This window comes from Macrotis lagotis, chromosome 1 (assembly GCF_037893015.1).
Source record: "Macrotis lagotis isolate mMagLag1 chromosome 1, bilby.v1.9.chrom.fasta, whole genome shotgun sequence".
Lineage (NCBI taxonomy): Eukaryota > Metazoa > Chordata > Mammalia > Peramelemorphia > Peramelidae > Macrotis > Macrotis lagotis.
This window is the reverse complement of record NC_133658.1, coordinates 760,024,439-760,045,940: the sequence shown is the minus strand read 5'-3', so window position 1 is coordinate 760,045,940 and position 21,502 is coordinate 760,024,439. Positions and strand designations below refer to the sequence as shown.

The 21,502-nt window shown below is 33.1% G+C and overlaps 1 pseudogene; it reads right to left on the bottom strand.

Annotated features, from left to right (window-relative positions):
* Positions 1-17,243: 17,243 nt before the first annotated feature.
* On the bottom strand, positions 17,244-18,539 carry LOC141506698 (alpha-enolase pseudogene; annotated as a pseudogene).
* Positions 18,540-21,502: the final 2,963 nt, after the last annotated feature.

The following is a 21,502-nucleotide window of genomic DNA, read 5'->3' as shown; positions in this document are numbered from 1 at the left end:
ATATATATGTGTTCATATATTTGTGTTTGTGTATATATGTATATATAAATATATATGAGAGACTGTCTAAAAGGAAAAAGTACTAGAAACAAAATGTTTTGGAAAGACCTCCTTGAGGAAGTTAGGATTAATATTTGTTCTAAAGGAAAACCATGAAGGCTAAGATAAAAGGGTTAGAGGAAGGTTATATATAACATATATAAAGTATAGTATAACATATTTTAAGTGAATCATTTTGGCCCTTGATTGGGTGATGGATTTGGGCAGATTGAAATTTGAGACATATATATTTTGGACCTTTGGTCTAGAAAAAAATCATGTGCCAGAGAGAAGTGGATATGAGAAATTTTGTGAAGAAAAATTTTACAACAAATTGGATTTGTGAAGCGAGTGGAAGTAGAACATGTCAAGAAGGATTTAAGACTGGTTGACAGGTATTATGGTCCCTTTTGCAGAAATTTACAAAAATAAATAAATGGGAAGAAGTGAGTTTAGGGTGGAGTGGAGATAATGAGTCAAGTTTCATATATTTTGAGCTTGACTTGTCTACAATACATCAAGTTCAAGATATCTAAAAGGCTTTTAGTGATGTAATAGTGTAGCTTAGGAGGAAGACTGAGTCTGGTTGCATTAAAATGAAAATCATCTATGTATAGATGATGACTGAGTTCATGAAAGCTGGCAAAATAACAAATAGGATTTATTGATATAAAAAAGATGGTTTAATTGGCATGACACTGATGAAATTTGAATAAAGAAGGTTTGGAAAAAGTGGTCAGACAGCTTCAACAAAAACTAAGGGAGAAAAGTATTACAAGGTTCTACTGAGAAGAGAATATTCAGAAACTGATGATCAATAATGTCAAAGGTTGCAAAAAAGTAAATAAAAACAAATATTGAAAAAGGCTATTAGATTTGGCAATTAAGATAACACTGATAATTTTGGAAAGAGAAATCTACATTGAGTGATGAGGTTGGAAGATAGTCTGCAGAGATTTTGTATTAGAGTGAGAGGAAATTTGAACCCTGTCACCACGTCCCTTTAGACCTGAGGATAGATATTGTTTCATGCATCTTTGCACAAAAGCAGAAGGTCTTTAGCAATGTTTTGCAATAACGAGCACTGAACAAATATAAGGTGTATGCGAGTGAAAAAACATAAAATCTTTATGTGAACTAAGGCTTTTTATCTTGAATTTTAATTGTCTTTTTTCATACCTTACATAAACATAATATCTCAGGTATCCTTTCCTTCCTCCTTCCCAGACAATAATCCTATGTGACAGAGTATTTTTGGAAAAGAGGAAGAAAAGATATCATGATCCCTTGTTCAGTGTCATGTATAACAAAGCAGAACTTTCCATGTAAACAAAAGGATAGATTGGGGTTTTTTCTCATATCTCATTATTTGATTCACAGTTGAACTTTATAATTTTGCTATATTTGCTTTTGATTTTTTGGTTGTCATTGTTCTTTCAATTTATTTTAAAGGTACTGTGTTTATTGCTTTCCTTTGTTATGCTAACTTTACTCTGCTTCAGTTGATAATGGATCTTTCCATGCTCATTTATGTTCCTCATAAACTTTATTTCTTACATCAAAGCAATATCCCATTGCATTTATGTATCACAATTGATTTAGCAATTCTCCAATTACAGGACATATAATTTACTTCCAATTTGTTTCTATTACAAAAAGTGCTTTTAACAAATATTTTGATGTATGTGAGGACCTTTTCTTATTAATGGGTTTCCTTATGGTATAACCTTAGAAACCGAGTCTCTATTGGATGTGGACATTTAGCCTCTCTATTTGAAAGACAATTTCCAAATTGCTTTCCAAAATTTTTATGCTGTTTCACAGTTGTACTAGAATACCTTGGAGATATAGGGGAGAGAATCCTGGGTCAGGAATCAGGAAGACCTGAGTTCAATTCTGTTCTCAGGTACTTCCTAGCCATGTGATCCTGGAAAAGTCATTTTGCCCCAGTTTCTTCATCTGTAAAATGAGCTGGGGAAGTAATTGACTAACAGTTCCATTATATTTGCCTAGGAAACCCAAAATGGATTCATGAAAATTCAGACACAAGTAAACGAATAAACAGCAAGACTTTCTACAACCCCCCCCCCAATATTGATTGCGGCCATTATTTGTCATTTTTCCAGTTTTCAGGATGTGTTCAGAAAAAGTTGTTGTTTTGATTTGCATTTCTCTTAGAACATTTTTGATGTAATTGTGAGTACTTTATAGTTCTTTTAATCGCTGTTTATAATCTTTGACTATCTATCTATTGGAACATATTAGTCATTTATGTTTATTAGTTATTTATATAGATATAAAAACCTTATGAGAGAAACTTGATACAAAGATTCTTTTTCACCCATTCAACCATTTACCTTCTTTTCCTTTATGCATTAATGTTATCTCTGGAGTAGTTTTTCACTTTCATGTTATCAAAATTATTCATATTTTGTAATTTTCTCAACTTTTTTAAGATTATACCTCTTAAATGAGCAAGCAGATAACAAAAAAAAAACCTGGAGAGATTTATATGAACTGATGTTGAGTGGAATGAGCAGAACCAAAAGAACATTGTACACAGTAATAGAAACATTATTTTTCTGATCAACTATGATAGACTTTGTTCCATTCAGTAGTACAATGATCTCAGAAAATTCAAAAAGTCTTGTGATGGAAAATACCATCCATTTCCAGAGAAAGAACTATGGAATATGAATGCAGATCAAAGCATACTTTAATATTTTTCTGTCTTGTGGTTTTTCCCTTTTGTTATGATTCTTCTTCACAGTTTGACTAATTTAGAAATTATATGTAACTTGATCATGCATATATAACCTGTATCAAATACATAAAGGACAAAGGGAGAGTATGAAAAGAAAAAAAAAATCACAAAAATAAATGTTGAAAATGTTCGACAAAAATGCTTAGAAAATTGGAAAAAATAAACAAATAAAAGTTAAAAAATATTCCTCCTACACATAGTAGTTTTTCTTCTAATATCTTTACAGCATGATCTTTCAAAATTCCTTTTAGAATGTATTGTGTAATGTGATGCAACATGTTAGCATAAAGCTAATTTTTGCTAGACTGCTTTCCAATTTCCCACACAGTTTACACCAAATAGGGAGTCCCCCACCCAGGTAATATATATTTTCTACTTTATCAAATGCTTGGCTATTAAACTCTGATGTTTAATCTCCCTTGTCTAATCTATTCTATTAATCTATCTATTCATTTAACCAATACATTACAGTTTTAATGAATGCTTCTGTGATATATTTGGAAGTACTTTGTCCTTCTGTCCTTAGTTTTTCAATATCACTTTCTTTGATATTCTAAAATGTTTTTATGAAATGAACTCTGTATATACAAATATATATGTGTGTGTGTTCATACATATATGTAAATGTATACATACATATATATATAATTAAGTTATTAATTATTATTAAGTTCTGTAAAGAATCCTCTTGTTAAATTTATTGGTATAGCATTAAAAGTTTAAATTATTATTATATAGAAATGCTATTTATTTTGGGATTAACTTTGTAACCTGCAACTTTGCTGAAGCTATTTTCTCAATTAATATCTTTGCTAATTCCCTGGAATTTCCAGGTAAGACATTATATCATCTGCAATCAGGGAAAGTGTTATCTCTCTTCATTTATCTTTATTCTTTAATTTCATTCTTTTGTCTTATTGCTATTGCTAGTAATTCTAAAACTGTATCAAATTTAGCAGAGTAGACATCCATTTTTCATTCATATTTATTAGAAAAAGTTTCTAGTTTACTCCCATCACATATGATGCTTGTTTTTGCTTTAAATAGATGTTTTCAATATAAATATAAAATTTCTCTCTATGTCTTACTTTGTAGGGCTTTGGAATAAAAATGTATTTTCTCAAAGCCTTTTCTGAATCTATTTAAATTGATCATATGGTATAGAATGTTTTATTTTTTTTTAATATGATTCATTTTGTTGTTTTACCAATGTTGAATAATCCTTGCATCCCTAATACAAATCCACTTGATCATAATGAATTTCTTCTTGAATAAATTTATATAAATGTTTGTTAGAATTTTATTTAAAATTTTTGAGTCAATATCCATTAATCATCTTGTCCTATAGATTTTTAGATGTGATTTATCTTTCCATGGTTTAGGTATTAGGAAATATTCTAATTAATAAATTCATTCTTCTTTTAAAGTTTGGATTTTCCTAACAATCCATGAGAACTTGGGCTTTTTTTTTCCTATGGTAATTACCTTATTCATAGATTCATAGACACAACTAATGTGACTGAACAACAAAAATACTAAGAGTATTTTAATTTTAAATTTTAATTTATTTATTTTATGTTCTGTTTTAACATAAACATATGTCTTATGTGTTCTGATTATTCCTTTTATTTTTCTTTGTTTTACTATGATTTCAACATGATTGTACAATTTTGATGATTTGACTTTCTTTCTTTATAATCAGTTTGTGATTTCTACACCAACCTCCCTCTCACCCTGAAGGTCATATCTTCATTTGTATATGCTACTGAGAGTCTGGTCTCCCCGGGGCTTGGGAGTCAGTGTCTCCACATTTATAAGGCAGTCATTGAACACTTTAATGATCTTCCTCCATAAATGAAATACTTCTTAGACTTATTTCTTAGTACTTCACAAACTTCCATTCCAGGTACCTTTTCCATCTCATGATTCTGATTCTTTCAGCTGTAAGTACATTTCACATTATCACCTTCTTTATTCTTCAGTAACATCCCCAAAATATTCCACTACAAATCTATTCATCCAAGTCACTGTGATATTCTAGGATCCCTATTCTATAATTAATGACTTTTTTATTACTGATTCATGTCTTCCCAATTACAATCCATTTTTCATTTAGTTGTCTAAGTTATTTTCCTATAGCTTAGATATAAATGTTATATTATTACCCTTATCCTGTACCCAATAAAGTTCAAGGGTTCCATAATATCTCTAGTACAAATATAAAATCTCTTGTTTTACCTTTCAAGCTTTGCTGTGGCATCCTCTCATCTTGCCAGTCTGCTTTTTCTGTGATCTAGTGACGATGACCTCCTTGATATTTCTTAAATAAGACATTTCATATCTCCTAATATTTTCAGTCCATCCTTCATTTCTGGAATTTTCTTCATCTTCATTGCTGCCTTATATTTCCAAAATTCCTTTAAGTCTGAACAAAAATCTAACATTCTACTAGAAGTCTTTCTGCTGATTTCCTCTAATTTAGATTATGTATAACTTGCTTGCATATTTTCTTGCCTATTAAACTGAGTTCCTTGATATCAAAAACTGTATTTTTCCTTTATTTGTTCCTCAACAGTTTATCACACTGCTTATCATATAAGAGAGGTTTAATATATGTTTATTGACTGACTATGGGAAAGCGATTAAAATGACTATAAGAATATTTTTCTCATGAGTCTTTTTTGTTATTTGTTTTAGATAACATAAATTCAATGTAAATACACCTTTGATTAGATTAAGATTCTCCATGAGCTGAGGTACTTTGCCTTGTAGAGCATGTAGAATATCATTTTCTAAAGTATCATCTACTTAGAGTAAATAGCATATGGTATTATTGAGAGGTACACTGATAAAATGAACCACATCTTGAATATAGTAAATAGCAAGGGTGACAATACACTAAATGAGATGGCAAATGAGGAATAATGGAAGGATCTTAGAATTTTCTAAGACAATAAAAGACCAGAAGGTTCAGCTATGACAGCTACTTTCACATATTTTAAATTTCATGTATCAGAGGCAGAGCATGAAACTCATGGGAGTTAAGACTTACTAACAATGAAATTAGGGAGACCTGGGTTTATGCTTTGCCTCTGGTACATACTAGATGTATGAACCTTGATCAATTATTAAACCCTTCATGGAACAGGGGATCTCTCCAAGACTAAACTGCAGAAGACTTGCAGATCTGCACTAAAGGAGGAAGTATCAATATTGAGGTTACCCCACCACTAGGAAATCCCAAGTATGAACCAAAAGAAGAACATTTAGTAAAGGAATTAAATTTATTCCATTGACTCCAGAGGTCCAATCTGAGAAAATTATAGAGAGCCAGTATTGGGTTCATCTCCTGAGAAATAACTTTATAAAAACTAGATTTGTCTGAAAACAGAATAATTTAGCTTAACAATTAGTATGTTACTTGTGATTCAATGTATTTAAGGAGATACAGTCAGAATTGTAGGATAAGATATTTGTGCAACATCTTGTGGGTGTGTCCAATTCTAGGACTACAGGTCCTCAGTTCATTTCATGCAGCATTATTTCATTTTAGGATTATATCCATTATAAATATAGGTTACGTAGTAGTAGTCATAAATAAATGTTAAATTTTATATGCAGCCCTTAACAAGTTTTTGTTAGGTGATGCAGCCCAGAGAGTTAAAATGATGTACACCCATGATCTAGAGTATAAATCTAAATAGCCTCAAAGACTTCATTTAAATCTAAAATTCTATAATTCTTATGATCCTTCTCCAGGAATGTAAATTTCTAAATCATTACTTATTATAATTTTAATTGTTTCTAATAATTTAGTATCTGATGATCAACCATATCCATTCTCATTTTCTCATGAAGTCTATCCATGCCATAAGAAGTATTTGACTTATATAGGTAGGCCCATCTGCAAAATATCATATAAATACAACATATCAATTGTCACTCAAAGTAGACTGAGGAAGTAAGTATTACTGGTATTATTAGCCTTATCACTTTACTGTCATTTTACAGGTCCAGGGTGAATCAGCATACTCTAATGAAGAGAAACAATATGTTTTAGGGCTCCAATTGAGGTTACACAGAATAAAAACTTTATTTCACAAAATCTGATTCAAAACAATGTGATATTTTTAAAATAAATACTATGTATAAGACATTGAATGAGTCACTGATTCAAATGGCTCTAAGAAAAACCTTTGTTACAGACTTTTTTTGATTGTTTCAAGTTACATAAATCCAACATTCAATGCTGTACCAAGGCAGTATCCTGCCATCCATGCAAAGTATCATGACCAAATATGAAACAGACATATACATCACAGGCATTCATTTGGCTCAGATATCTAAGGCAAATTTCCCCCTACAGTCCTGATAATCTCACCAAGGTATCATTGAATTCTTTGATGAAAAATATGAACTGGTACAAAGTCAGCTGATCCCTTATTGAGAATGCTACAAAAAGAAGTCATGGTCAGGTTTGGGTTGAATTATACAACTGATATTTCTTAAAGTGTGAACTACTCTGACCAAGATTTATCTGTACAGTTTTCTTTCCCTTCTGATTTTAAACCAAACTCCTGAACTAGATTGAGTCATTCTTTAACCCCCTTCAATTAGCAAAATTATACTTTTTCTGAATTGTAAATAATTTGGAATGTAGCAACAGGCTGATTACCCCTTAATTCTAATACATATATATGCATATATATATATATATATATATGTATATATTTTGTTTTTAATCTTCTAGTGCTCTTATTCTAGAACTTGCCCTTCCCAATTATAGAATTGAGATAGAATTTCAGATACATTTAAATTTATTAACTAAGTTATTTGCTTCTACTTATTAAAAAAATAGTCAGGCTTTTTTGAATAATTATAAACATAACTAGAACATAACACAAATTGGATTGCTAATCAATGGCTCTCCTCTACTAATTACAATGGCAAAAGGTATTTGAAGAATATACCTATATTCTCTAGGCTTTATTGCTTGCCACTTACAATTGTTATTGATGAGTCAAATGTTCATGTCTACCACATAATTCATGAGAGACTTCAGATTAACTCAATAATTAGATACTCAGTTCATATTGAAGGAAACATCTATGTCCTTAAGAGACTTGATATAATCTGAGTAGTAACTTGAAGATAAACCTCAATGTCATTCAAAATATATGAGAACCTACTGTTTTTCTAATTATAGTATTTTCCTTAGCAGCCAGAAAGAATTAATATTGCTCTTATAAATAATAATTTTAAATTTAAATACTTAAAATTTTAAATTTAAATATACTTATTTAAAATCATACCAACTAAGGGTAGGTACCCCATAGCCTTGAGCATTATATTATTGTCAGAATTTTATGTGCCTCAAAAAACAAATAGAAAATAAATGAAACATCATTTGTACTATGATTAAAAGTAACCTGATGCTATCTACAAGATGTGTCTTGACATTTTAGTGGTAAAATTAATCACTGCTACATGGAAGGTCTGGGTTCAATTTTTAGTTTAGTGAGAAATAATCAATAAAGTAGGAAGAGCTTTAATCTAATTTGGGAGTTAGGACTAATATTATGTAACATGTTTTATAATTAACTTGTTGTATGATATGAAGAATCATCATTTTATCTTTCTGTGAACCAATCTATTTATCTGTAAAATGCTAAAGTTAGATGTTTGGGTGTAAAAGATAAGAGAGAACAACTTAGAATTAGGAACAACTGGATTCAAATCCTGTCTCTGATCTATTAGGAAACTAGTATAGAAAGACAGAATAAGAACTGAAAGGGATTTTAGGGGCATGACCAATTTTCTTATTCTACTGATGAAGAAGTTAAGCCCTAGAAGGGTTAAATAAATTGTTCAAATTCATCTGTGTCATTAATTCAGTGGAAGAATCAGAATTTGAACTCAGATCTGGTCAAGCCAAGTTTAGAATTCTTAAGCACTGCTTGCATAGTCCATCATTGTTTATCTACCCTGTAATCATGAATAAGCCATTAAAATTGTCTAATTCTCATTTTTTTTCATGTGTAAAATGGGAATAATAATCCTTAGTGACCTGTGAGTCTCATGTGAGATAATTTATGCAAAACCTTTTGTAAACTATAAAATGCTATAAGGGCACCATCATTATTACATAAGACTGGTCCAAGTACAAAATTCCATGCCTTAAGTAAATTCAAGTTTATTAAAATTATTTAAGCTCAAAAAATTAACACTTTGAGGGAGAATTATGGTATATTTTTCTTGGTGGTTTCAGATGAATGCTGGCTCCTTTGTGTGACCAATAAATTTGTTAAGAGTGATAAGTTTAAACATTACTCTGAGGACATTTTAAAATAACAATAACTGAATCCTATAATACCAGTGCAAAAAAACATTGCTCACTGTCTTTTTTTTTTTTACAAATTGCAATGACATAGTTCTGACAGATGGCATCCAACGGGTTTGCTAGCCCCAAAGTTATTTCATTTCAATGGAGGATAAATGATCACTATTCAAATAAGTAATTTGTATAATAATTTCAGTCCCTTTAGAATCCTAGGTACTCAATTATAAGCATAACAACTCAAATGCAAAAAACAAGGGGTATAGTCATTTTTCACCTTTGAAATGTTTTACCAAGATTAGTTGCTATAATAAATGTTTTCGATTACTCCAACTGAATAATCGTGACTGCTACTTAGGCTGTGTTTTCATCACTCTTGGTGGAGAGTCAGGAAAGTTGATGCCTAAAATACTCTTTAGAATTTTACAGTGATGACTCTAGTTATGGCAGCAGCACAGAGTTGTAGTTATAGCTTGTCCATTTATTTGGGGACTTTTGATGATCAATTTTATAGTTCCTTTCTTTACCCCCACCATTTCTTACATTAAACAAGAAGTGACAAGAAAAAGGAACAACCAGAAAATGAGTACATCATTTTCTACCTAAGTAATAGTCTTTGCAATAACAAGAAATCTTTTTCTACTCTTTGAAAATGTCAGGTTACGATATACTGTTAAGTCTAAATTTCCTCCCCTGTTCTTTTTAAATTTAAAGGGTTCTGATAGTGGTATCATAGTGTATATTTTATCCCATGAGCACTGTCTCGACAGGAAAATCTAGTGTAAGTAACAGAAGGTATTAAGAAAGATATAATATATTTATCCTCAGATAACAGGAAATGATACTATTTTCTATTTCTGCTTCTAAAAAAATTGTTGAAAGAGATAGTTAAATGATTTGCTCTCTAAAAGAATTTTTTTTCATTTTAAATGCTGTCAGTTACTGGCTGTAACAAAAATATATGTGAATATGATAGGTGAGGTGTAAACAGAGTATTCATAAGAAAATTCTTCTACGCTGTCTCCTGCCTTTCATCTTTTTCATATTCCCTTTCCAAGGCAAGATTGTTCTCAAGTTATAAATTTCAGTCAAACACCTGAAATTTTACAGTCCCTGAGATTTTACAGTCCCAACATAAAGCTATATTTGTAGAATCATTTTTTAAACCTGAAAGCTCAATGAGAGCCTTCCTTATACCTCAGCAGAATAAGTGGTTGAATACATGATGAAATTTATGAAAGACTAAAAGGGATAGTCTTCAAATCCATGAGAAAATATGCCTAAAATGCACATATCCCAGGAGCAGATTAAATTCACAATTAGGTGTTAGTGACTGACATAATATTTTTAAATGACATTTTGATGAAGTGAGCAATGCCAGATTTGGAGAAAAGTTTAGGGAGGAATAAAAGCAGAATTCAAAAATGGGTACAAAAAATATAGACTGAGGGGACTGAATACTTTGCCCACTTTAAAGTTTTCCCAAGAGTGAGTTTGTGTCTCTGAATATTGTACAGAGTAGTCATTGAATTTCTCATGAGAGGTACTAAGATACACTACATACTTTCTAGAATGGTTATTAGAAATGGATAGGCTATTTAAATGTGTCATCATCTACTGGGCAATAACAAGAGTCCATTTATTTCTTTGTTCATTTTTTTATCTCTTTGTAGACAATGAGGTAACACAAGCTAACAGTGTGTGAAATTGGAGTTACTTACTAATACATTACTTCTTGCAGGATAAAAGGGAATATCATTGTCTTTCTTATTATCTGTTCTTTTAATTTATTTTTTGTGGAAACAGTTAAACAAAATCTTTATAAGACAGAAAAGGAAAAAGTAAGTGTCTGAGTGGGGGGGGGGGGGGAGAAAGATAATTCAGTCCAATTCCATAGACATTTATCAATCAGTCTACTATGTCCAAGTCATTTTTTTTTCAATCAACTTTTCAGTCATACTCAATTCCCCATAACTTGATTTGGGATTTTTTGGTAGATTTCCTGAAATGATTTGCCATTTCTTTCTCCAGTTCGCTTTTACAGGTAATGAAACTGAGGTCAACAGGGTTAAGTGATGTGTAAAGGTCACACAGCTAGGATCTAAAAGCCAGATTTGAACTCAGGAAGGTGAATATTCCTGACTCCAAACCCAACACTTTATCTATTATGCCATCTAATACCCTCAAGACACGTTTGTATATTCTTTATTTTGAAATACCTTCTGCTATTCTCTGTGAATTTTTAAATGTTCTAATGATTCTCCTTTTCTTCTTTTTAACATCATCAACTTGCTCCCATATTTATCTTGCAACAAACAGTTTAGCAATACAAATCCATATAACCCTCACATCTAAAATTATATCTGCTTCCACACATTGACATGATAGATGCAGTTCCCTAATTTCCTGCCTGCTGTACTCACTGTTGGACTTCTTTGTACTCCTCCATCATGCCTCACATCACCCCTTGCTTTTCAACTTTCTTTTCTATCTTGCCTTCTCCCATGAGATAGTAGGCTACCTGAGACCAGGGATACTTTTTTAATTTGTATTTGTATTCCTAGGAATTTGTATATTGGCTTTCACATAGCAAGTGTTTAACAAATGTTCATGACCTCTGTCAGGAAATGAGTACTGTCATTCATCATAAGTCCTCTGGAGACACTGTTGTTTATTGCTTTGATCTGTTTTTAAGTCTTTCAAAAGTTGTTATTCTTTACAATGTTATTGTTACTATATAAATTATTCTCCTCAATATGTTCACTCCATTCTGCAATCATTTCTCTGAAATTACCTCTTTTGTTATCATTTAATTAATAATTATAACTAACTAGCAAATTTAACTAATTAACTGGTAATTATATTTACTTTGAAAAATTTGCTTAGTCATCCCCTAATTGTAATTGTAGGGTACATTTTTAATTTCTCCTTTTCTTTTTCTTTGTTTTAACTTCTGTATCAAATATCTTTTTTTGCTTATGGTTATCTATACTAGTACTACTCTTGCTCTTAGAAACTACTACTTTTTTTCTTTCCCACCCAGTTTTCCTCTATTTTTTACATTTCTACCATAAACTGTGTGTGGTAAAGGTCACACAGCTAGTATCTAAAAGCCAGATTTGAACTCAGGAAGGTGAGTCTTCCTGACTCCAAACCCAACACTTTATCTATTATGCCATCTAATACCCTCTTATAAAATGTTAATCATCAAGTTGATGTTTCTCCTTCTCTTTATACTTTTCATAAATTCATTTTTTATTTTATGATTTTTTTTTGTTGAAACAATGAGGTTAAGTGATTTCCTCAGGGTTTCATAGTTAGTGTCAAGTGCCTGAGGTCAAATTTGAACTCAGGTCCTCCTGACTCCAATGTTAGCACATTTTTTTTTTCTGAACCACCTAGATGCTCTTCAGGGACCCAATTAAAGTAGCTAAGTTTCATTCCTTCTTTCAGTTTTCTACACCAGAATATTCTTCCTTTAACCATTCTTTCACTTTCCCTTTTTAAGATCTTTGTAACAGAAATAATCCACTTTTGTATGATCTTTTATTCTAAATTAACTCCTTTAATATCCTCCTAAAAAGGATCAAAAAGGTTCTGAAAAGGGATACCTGCTTCTTCACCTCCATCAGAATGTTAATTTATCATCATTAAACAAGTCCTTTCCAATTGCTCAAGTAAATGTAGCTTCATACTTACTTTTCTGTCTCAAATTTACATAAGTATAAAAAAGGGTCAAAAGCCAGATCCCATCTTTAAAGAGCTAACAACCTAATGGGAGAGAAAGATAATCAAATACTTCCAAATAGGGTGAGTTAGAAAATTAAGGAAGAGAAGGCATGAGAATTAACAGGGTTGTGAAGGGCTTCTTTAGAATTTCATGGCTTATAGTTGTGTAGGGTGAGTTAGAAAATTAAGGTTATAGTTTGTACCAACTATACTTTAAGAAAGTCAAGGAATCTAACAGATAGAGATGAAGAGGAAGAGCATTCTTGACTGAATCAAAGAAATTGCTTGGAGTTGAGAAGTGAATGTTCTTGGTCTTGTAACAGGAAGAAAGCTAGTATCACTAAATTAAGAATACATGCTAAGAAGTAAATTGTCAAAAGATTAGAAAAGTAAGGGAATACTAGATTGAAAAGGACTTTGAGCTCCAAGTAGAGGATTTTGTATTTAATCTTGGAGGAGAGAATGAGCTAGAAGAAATTATTGACTAAGGAGTAGTTATGTGTTATAATTTTGGTTTATGGAAACAGTAGCAGTTGAATGGGGAATGAATTGGAAAGTGGAGAGACTTGAAACTGGCAGAACCATCAGCATGTTATTGCCATAGAGGTGCAGACCTGAAGGGATGAGGAGTCCTGAAAGATTATACTCAGTTTTGCAAGCATGTTGGCTTGTTTGATATATCTTTTCATTTTTTAATATTCTGTTCTAAGATCTCTCATTTATATTAGAAACTGCCCATTCTTGTGTGATCCTGATTGTCATTCCTCAGCACAAATTATTTTCTTGTTTCTTGCAATATTTCTTCCTTATACTCTGTATCTCTAAATTTAGATTGTGTCATTCCTAAGACTTGTCCTTTTGGAGTTTCTTTTAGGTTATTTTTACTTTTTTATGATTTTTACTTTCACTGTTTTTTCACATTTTGATAAATATGAGTAGTTTCTGTTATAATTTCTTATAGAAACCGGAACATTTTTTTAAATCATGATATTCAGAGAGTTTGATAATGCTTTAATGTTTCTTTCCCCTTAATTCTTTAAGATCAGTTATTTTTGATAACAGATACATTTCATTTTCAACTATTTCTCCAACTTTTTATTTTTCCTCTGACATTTCTTATTATCTTATTGAATTTTATACTTTTTTTGGCCTAGTCTAACTTTCAGGAAGTCCAATATTTATGCAATGATAACTTTCTTTATTCCAAGTTCTCTTTCCATTTCTTTTTTCTATATATTTTGCTTTGCTTTTTATTTTTTATCATTTCTTTTAGGCTTTTATGTAGTTTTAAGAAAATCAATTTTCCTTTCTGTTAGGTATATAATAATTCCTTATAGTGGTTGGTCTCTAATATTTTATCACCTTTTATAGACTTTCCCCCTAAATTTGGCCAGTGTCATGGTGTGGCTGCCTGTTTTGCTGTTAGGTGAGCTGGCCAGCTCTACTGAGTTTCATTCTGAGACACCACAGATTCCTAATCTGATTTCCCTGATTTGTGGTATATCTGTGATACAGATAGATATTAATTTTCAAGGTTTAGAATGCTAAGTTTCATTTGTCTTCGGATTTCCTAAGCATTATTTAAACTTGTAATATTTGTAAGTTTTTTGATTGTTGTTTTATTTTTTTTTCACTGGAGTAAGTGTATGGGAATTGGACAGGCTACCCGATTCTCTTCGGGCAGTCATCTTGGCCAAAACTCAGTTATTCTTACTTTTTAAAAAATGTAATTTGGAGCTAGTTGTAACATTGAACAAGTAAATTACTTCACCTTTTTGAGTTTCAACAACTTTGTCATGGTCAGATTACCTAATTTCTGGGCAATATGAAGTCTCTTCATTTCTGGTTGCCACACTTTTAATGATATTATTAATAAATTAAAACATATTAGTGGAAGAAAATCAGACTGGAGAAAGATCATTTCTAATAAGATGGGCTGAAAACACTGAGGAATTTTAGCTTAGATTTGGGGAGAATTAGAGGAGATATAAAATAGTTGTCTTTGAGTTGCATGAAAGAAAAATTAGTCTTCTATTCTGCTCTATCCAGAAGGCAAAAATCAAAGCTATGATTAGTTTCAATTTTTTAAAATGTGGTTTAATGTAAGCAAAATATTTCTATTTATTAGATTTATCCACAAAGGAAACTATAGTGCCTTAGGAGAGAGTAGGATTCCACTCACTGGAACTCTTCATGTAAAGACAAAATGATCATTGATCAGATGTTATCAATGAGGGTCTTTTTAGTTCCCAGATCAGTTGAACTAAATAACTTCTAAGTTCACTTTAAACTTTGCATTTTTATGATTCCTATGCTATCTTTGTAGCTTGTCTAGTTATTTCAGTCATGTCTGACTCTTTGTGAGCCCCATTTTGGGTTTTCTTCCCAAAAGATTCTATACTTCTTTTCCATTTTCCTTCTCCAGGTCCTTTCTGATGAAGAAATTGTAGCAAATAGAGTTAAACATGTTACAAAGGGTCAAACAATTAGTAAGTGTCTGAGATCAGATTTGAACTCAAAAAGATGAGTCTTCCTCACTTTAAGTCCAATGCTTAATGAACCTATTTGAAGGAAGTATACTGCTCAAAATCTTGTTTTTTCTCCTACTCATGGCTTCCTCACAGTGTCCCAAGAGTCAAGGACAGAATCCACTCAATGATTGAGGCATGTCATTTTTTTCCACTTTTCCTAATTAATTTCATCCTTTCTCTTAACAAGAAAAGAAGGTGAACTTGCAAAAGCATGGGTGCCAACCTTTTAGCATTGCCCCACGAAAACTTGTCAAGAGCTGTGTTAATTAAGCATTAAACTTGTCTGTGATGTTGCAAGACTGGTGCATGTGCAGACTTGTTCCTTCATTTTCCAGTAACACAAGACAGGATGCTTGAAGGGAGTTTGAGAGTCATATGTGCCCACACACCATGAATTGAACAAATCTGTTTAGATTATCATAAAATATTAAAAGCTTATAACAATTAATTCATTTCTTAATTCATGCCTCATTGAGACAATTGTGTTGAAATAATTCTACATTATGGCTACTAGCAATAGATGTCTGATTCTCAAGTAATTTTCTTAATTTAATTTCATTATATCTGGTAAAATGATCTACTATCAGGGCAATTGATATCATTTGCTATTTCTTTCATCACACTGATATTTACCTAGATGTATGCTTCTGAGGGCTCCGATTTAAAAAGCAGGTTCTATTCATATTCACAATTCATAATCTTCATATTCTGCACAACTAACTTCTGAATTCCTGGGGCACATAGGGAAAAGTAACACATCTCATGTAAGGGCTGCCAAGACGTTTAAAGGACTTCTTGTCTACCTTGTGCATATAAGTATATCTACCACCTCCAAGAAGCTATGATTCCAAGAACTACAGCATAAACAGTAAATCAACTTGGAAGAAGGGCTAAACAAGGCTCAATATAACTGATGGTTCTCAGACCCAATTAGTAGAGTGGCTACCCCAAATGGAATGTGAAGGCTTCCCCAGTGGAATAGGCTGACATTAATAATTTGTTCCAACAGGGTGAAGTAGGAAGCATCAAGAGCTCAAAGTCTGGTTAGACATCAAAGACACCAAGGTCATCCATTTTATCCTTAGCCATCACCAATCTACTAACTTCTGACTTGCCATTGGATTCTGAAGACTCTAGAAGAGAGAGACAGAGGTTGATGATTTAGCATAATTCTGACTACACTAGTCAAAAGCTATCATCCATACCATTTTACCATTTTTACCTACCTTGAAGCCTTGGGGTAATATGCAAAAATGAAACAAGAAACTGCATGCAAACATAGACCATAGGGTCATCTTCTTACTTGGAATTAAGCAGTGATGGGATTCATCAGGCTTCCCTAAAGAACCCTCAAATAAGGAAAGTCTATAAAAAGTGCCATAAAATCATCTGCTTCCTCTCACCTATCCTTGCTTGTTTATTCCAAAGGGCAAAATCCTACTTTGAGAATGAAAGCTTAAAAATGGTAAAAAAACTTTTTTTTTCCAGTGGATTACCGAATACTTTTATTCTGCACATAGACGCCACTAAAGGATCTGGCCCGTGGGCTTGTTGGGGGGCTGTATCACAAGTATATGACTGCACATCAACACTGGGGGTGGGGGGTGAGAACAGATCATTCTACCCAGTCACAAGATGAGGTCTTCCAAAAAAGGACCAAATGATCAGGTACTAGAAGAAGCAGTGAGAACACAGAAAGGTGGAAGAGAGAGGGGTGGAGTTATGTAGCAGAGCCCCCATCCCCCCAAAAAACTGGTCTACTACTTGGTGCTGCCCATTCTTTGGAGCACTTCTACTGAGGTGACTGTCACCTACTAGCTCTGAGGCTTCATGGTCATGGAGCTTACTTGGCCCAAGGGTTTCTGAAGTTCCTTCCAGCAAATTTAACCTTGCTTCCCAGTTCTTCCTCAATTCTGCGAATTTGGTTATACTTGGCCAAATGCTCAGATTGGAGCCCCAGTCTTAATCTGCCCAGTGCAGAGACCCACCACCAGGTCTGCAATGAAGGTATCTTCAGTCTCTCCAGAACAATGGGAAATCATTACTCCCTACCCATTGGACTGGGCCAGCTTGCACGCCTGGAGAGATTCGGTCATGGAGCCAATCTGGTTCACTTTGAGCAGGAGGCAATTGCAAGCTTTCTCATTCACAGCCTTTTCAATGCACTTGGGATTGGTCACTGAAATCATCCCCTACAACCTGGATGCCTGCAGTTTCAGTAAAATTCTTTCAAGCTTCCCAATCATCCTGGTCAAAGGGATCTTCAATAGACACCGCTGGATAGTTCTGAATGAAGCTCTTGTAAAGGTCCCCAAGCTCGGCATGTCAGATGTATCTGTTGGGATCATCAGGAGACTTGAAGTCCAAGTCATATTTCCCAGACTGGAAGAATTCAGAGGCAGCAACATTCATGCCAATTACAAGCTTGTCAGTATAGGCAGCCTTGTCAATCACTTCCTTCAGCAGCTCCAGACCTTCTTTATTCTCCAGGATGTTAGGAGCAAAGCCACCTTCATCTCCTACATTAGTGGCATCCTGTCCATATTTCTTCTTAATCACATTCTTCAGGTTGTGGTAGACCTCAGCTCCAATGCTCATGGCCTCCTTGAAGTTTGATGCTCCAACAGAGAGGATCATGAACTCTTGCATTGCTAGCTTGTTACCAGCAAGGGAGCCACCATTGATCACATTGAAGGCTGGAACTGGCAGGATGATTTCTTCATTGACTGCAAGATCAGCAATATGGCAGAACAAGGAGACACCTTTCTCTGCAGCCCCAGCCTTACAAACAGCCAGACACTCCCAATATGGCATTTGCTCGAAATTTAGATTTATTCTCAGAACCATCCATCTCTGTCATCAATTTGTCAATCTTCTCCTGCTCCACAACATTCAGTTTCTTGCTAATCAGGGTCAGGGCAATAGTTTTATTGATGTGCTCAACCGCTTTTGAGACACCTTTCCCCATATAGCGGGTCTTATCATTGTCTTGGAGCTCCAGGGCTTCATAGATGCCAGTAGAAGCCCCACTGGGCACAGCAGCTCTGAAGAGACCTTTTGAAGTGTAGAAATCAACTTCAATGGTGGGGTTTCCACGAGAGTCAAAGCTCTTTCTTGCAATGATCTTCAAAATCGACATATTGAATTTCTGGATGGGGCTGGTTCCACAGGATTCAGAGGAGAAAAGCAGAGGGGGGTACAAAAACTTTTTAAAAAGATGATTATAATTACCATTGGTATGTGGAAATTGCAGACAATTATGGAAAACACTAAATCCTTAGACCTGAGAGACAAATGGTTCTTAAAAGCATGTTTGCCCAGAATCTGTATAATAGACAATTCTCTTGTGCTTTCATAGTCAAACAAAGAACTGAAACAAGGCTATGGGCTTGCTCCTGTGTTTTTTAGCATAATGTTTTCAGTGATGTTTTCATATGCCTTCAATGAAGAAAAAACACAAGCTTTCACACTGATAATAAATTATTTTACTTGAAAAGGTTACAAATCAAGACTAAAGAGGGAAAGCTGGTGTGTGACTTTTCATTAGCAGTTAAATTATGTATCAGCGAAGTAGCTGATACTTTGCTACAAAAGAGTATGAATCAATTCTCTCCCATATACAGTAATTTTAACTCAACAATTTAAACACCAAGGAAAGAGAGGCTCTCCACCAGTCAGCAATACAACATTCATATATAGAATTATTGCTTACATCAAATGGAGAAATTGTGAATGTTGTGGAAAAGTTAACTTGCTTTGGCAATACAGCTTTCCATGGATGTACATTTAGATGATGTACACCTTGATGTAAACTTTTCCAGAGGTAGATTAGTATTTGAAAGCCTCCAAAGGAGAAGTAGAAGAGAGAAGAGGTATTAATATAGGCTACTTAACAAACTGAAGATCTACAGATCACCATTGTAATATCTGAGATAGCGCCTTCTAAATCTGTATTGGTCGAATCAGCCATGATCAGCACACTGAATGTGATCCAGTGAAATAATTTTAGTTCTCTGATTAAGGACAATAAACAGCCTATAGGTTTGTTATACAGATGACTTCTTATTGTATATTTTGTTGATTTAAAGTGTATATTAAACAGAACACATTTAAAGCTCAGTAGTCAATATGGGTCATAAGCAGCCAGACTTAATGATACAAGTTGTATTAGGCTCTATATATCAGGTCTTGTGACTCCTGACTTTTTTTTTCTATAAAAAGAATTACATAGGGACTATCACATAGAAGGAATGAAGAACACTATATCCTAAAGGACATTAACTTTCCCACCCATCTTGCAGAATTTTTTTGTGAGTCAACCAACATCATCATTCCCAAGAAACCTCAAGAACCCAAATTAGGTAGGCAGACTCCTTTTCAGGCTAGGGCAAAATGACAATGTCAAGAAAGGGTTGATTTTCCCTATTAGATGCCTCTTTGAGGCCTCAAACTGCTTAAAAAGTCAGATATTTGCTGAAACTGAGTCTATGACTATGTAATTTACCATGGGAAAAACCTAGGCATTATTAGTTTTCAAGTATCCTAAGTCTAGTGTGTTTAATTTATTTTTGGTGCCATGGCATTGTTGAAGAAAATGTCTGCATCAACTTTAAATGGAAAGATTTTATGTAGAATTGCTCTGGGCTTATTTTCCCCCAATTCAATTTCATATATTTATCTTTAAGGACAGAGCTGCTATTTTGTGATTTCATCTGCTCTTTGAAATTTATTCCACTTGTGATCCAAATGTGAATTGCTTGACTAATAGCCCATTTGGCCAATGATATGGTCAATTTTAGTGTTGAAATAGATTTCAAATATCAGAAACAAGTATTTCTACCTTAGAAGAAATAAATAACATTATTCACTTGTCCCCTAGAAGTACAATTCAGTATTTATTCATCCTGTAGCATCTGGATATGGGGTTTGGAAAGCATATGTCCATTTAACATATGGTAATTTGTGAAAGCTATTCAGGAGAAACAAAGCATAGTTATTTTAGTGGTATTACTGTGAGGACATTTACTGTGTCCAGCTGCACATTCTGTTCTAGGAAGTATAATAGCAATGACATTTTTCTGTCCTCATGTTGAGTTTAAAGTATATTTCTTGACTTTGAATGGGCTCTCTATGAAGACCATGTTTCATAGTATTATTCTGTTCATTCTGATGTAAGAAGCAGGTTCTCTTCCCACCAGGTCCTCAAGTTCTACATAAGAAAATACAGATAAAAATATTGATGACATAAGAAACAGGCAAAAAATTAACTGCCAAAACACCCTAACACTTGTTGGAGAAGAAATGTCTTTAACTTTGATTTAAGACATGAAAAGATATGGCAAGGAGGGATCTTTGGAATGGCTTCCAGATGGGAGAATCTAATACTATAAAGACCTATATAATACTATATAAATACTACATATAAAGACCTTTGTGGTATTGGTACATAGAAAAATCATTTTACTTAGGAATTAAATGCTTTTAATGACTCATGAGAAAACACAATCAGTAGCAAGATTTTAGTCAATTTGAAATTGTGTTATTTCTGACATTTGAACCTCTTGTTTACTATGTGTAATGTTAGTGAATGGTAGAGGGAACTCTTATTTTTTTTGAGTATTGAGGCATAAAATATACTTATGCTATCTGAAAGGTGGTAACTACTGACAGTTACACACACATATCTTCAATATATCAGAAGGAATATGTTATAGTATCTTGAAAAGCAGATATTAAAGTGTTGAGAGAATGGGCCAGAGTAAAGGTAGATTTCATTTAAAGCAAGGATATCCAAACTTTTAGCTCTTCTGGATTTTATCATTCAACAAAAACCCCAAGGGCCACATACAAAATTCAGTACCCATTCATGAATACAATGCAACCCACATCATTGAATGAGAACAGCAACAAATCAACAAATAAACTGTGACCCTACAAATGGGTGACAGGAGATTTGGTACAACCCAAATCTCCCAAGTTAACTACACCTGATTTAGAATTTAAGATTGAAATATGGATATGAAAAAAATATATATGAATATATCAGGTATTTCATGTAAAGGAAAAAGAACAACAGTGACAGATTCTGAGTATCAGGAAGAA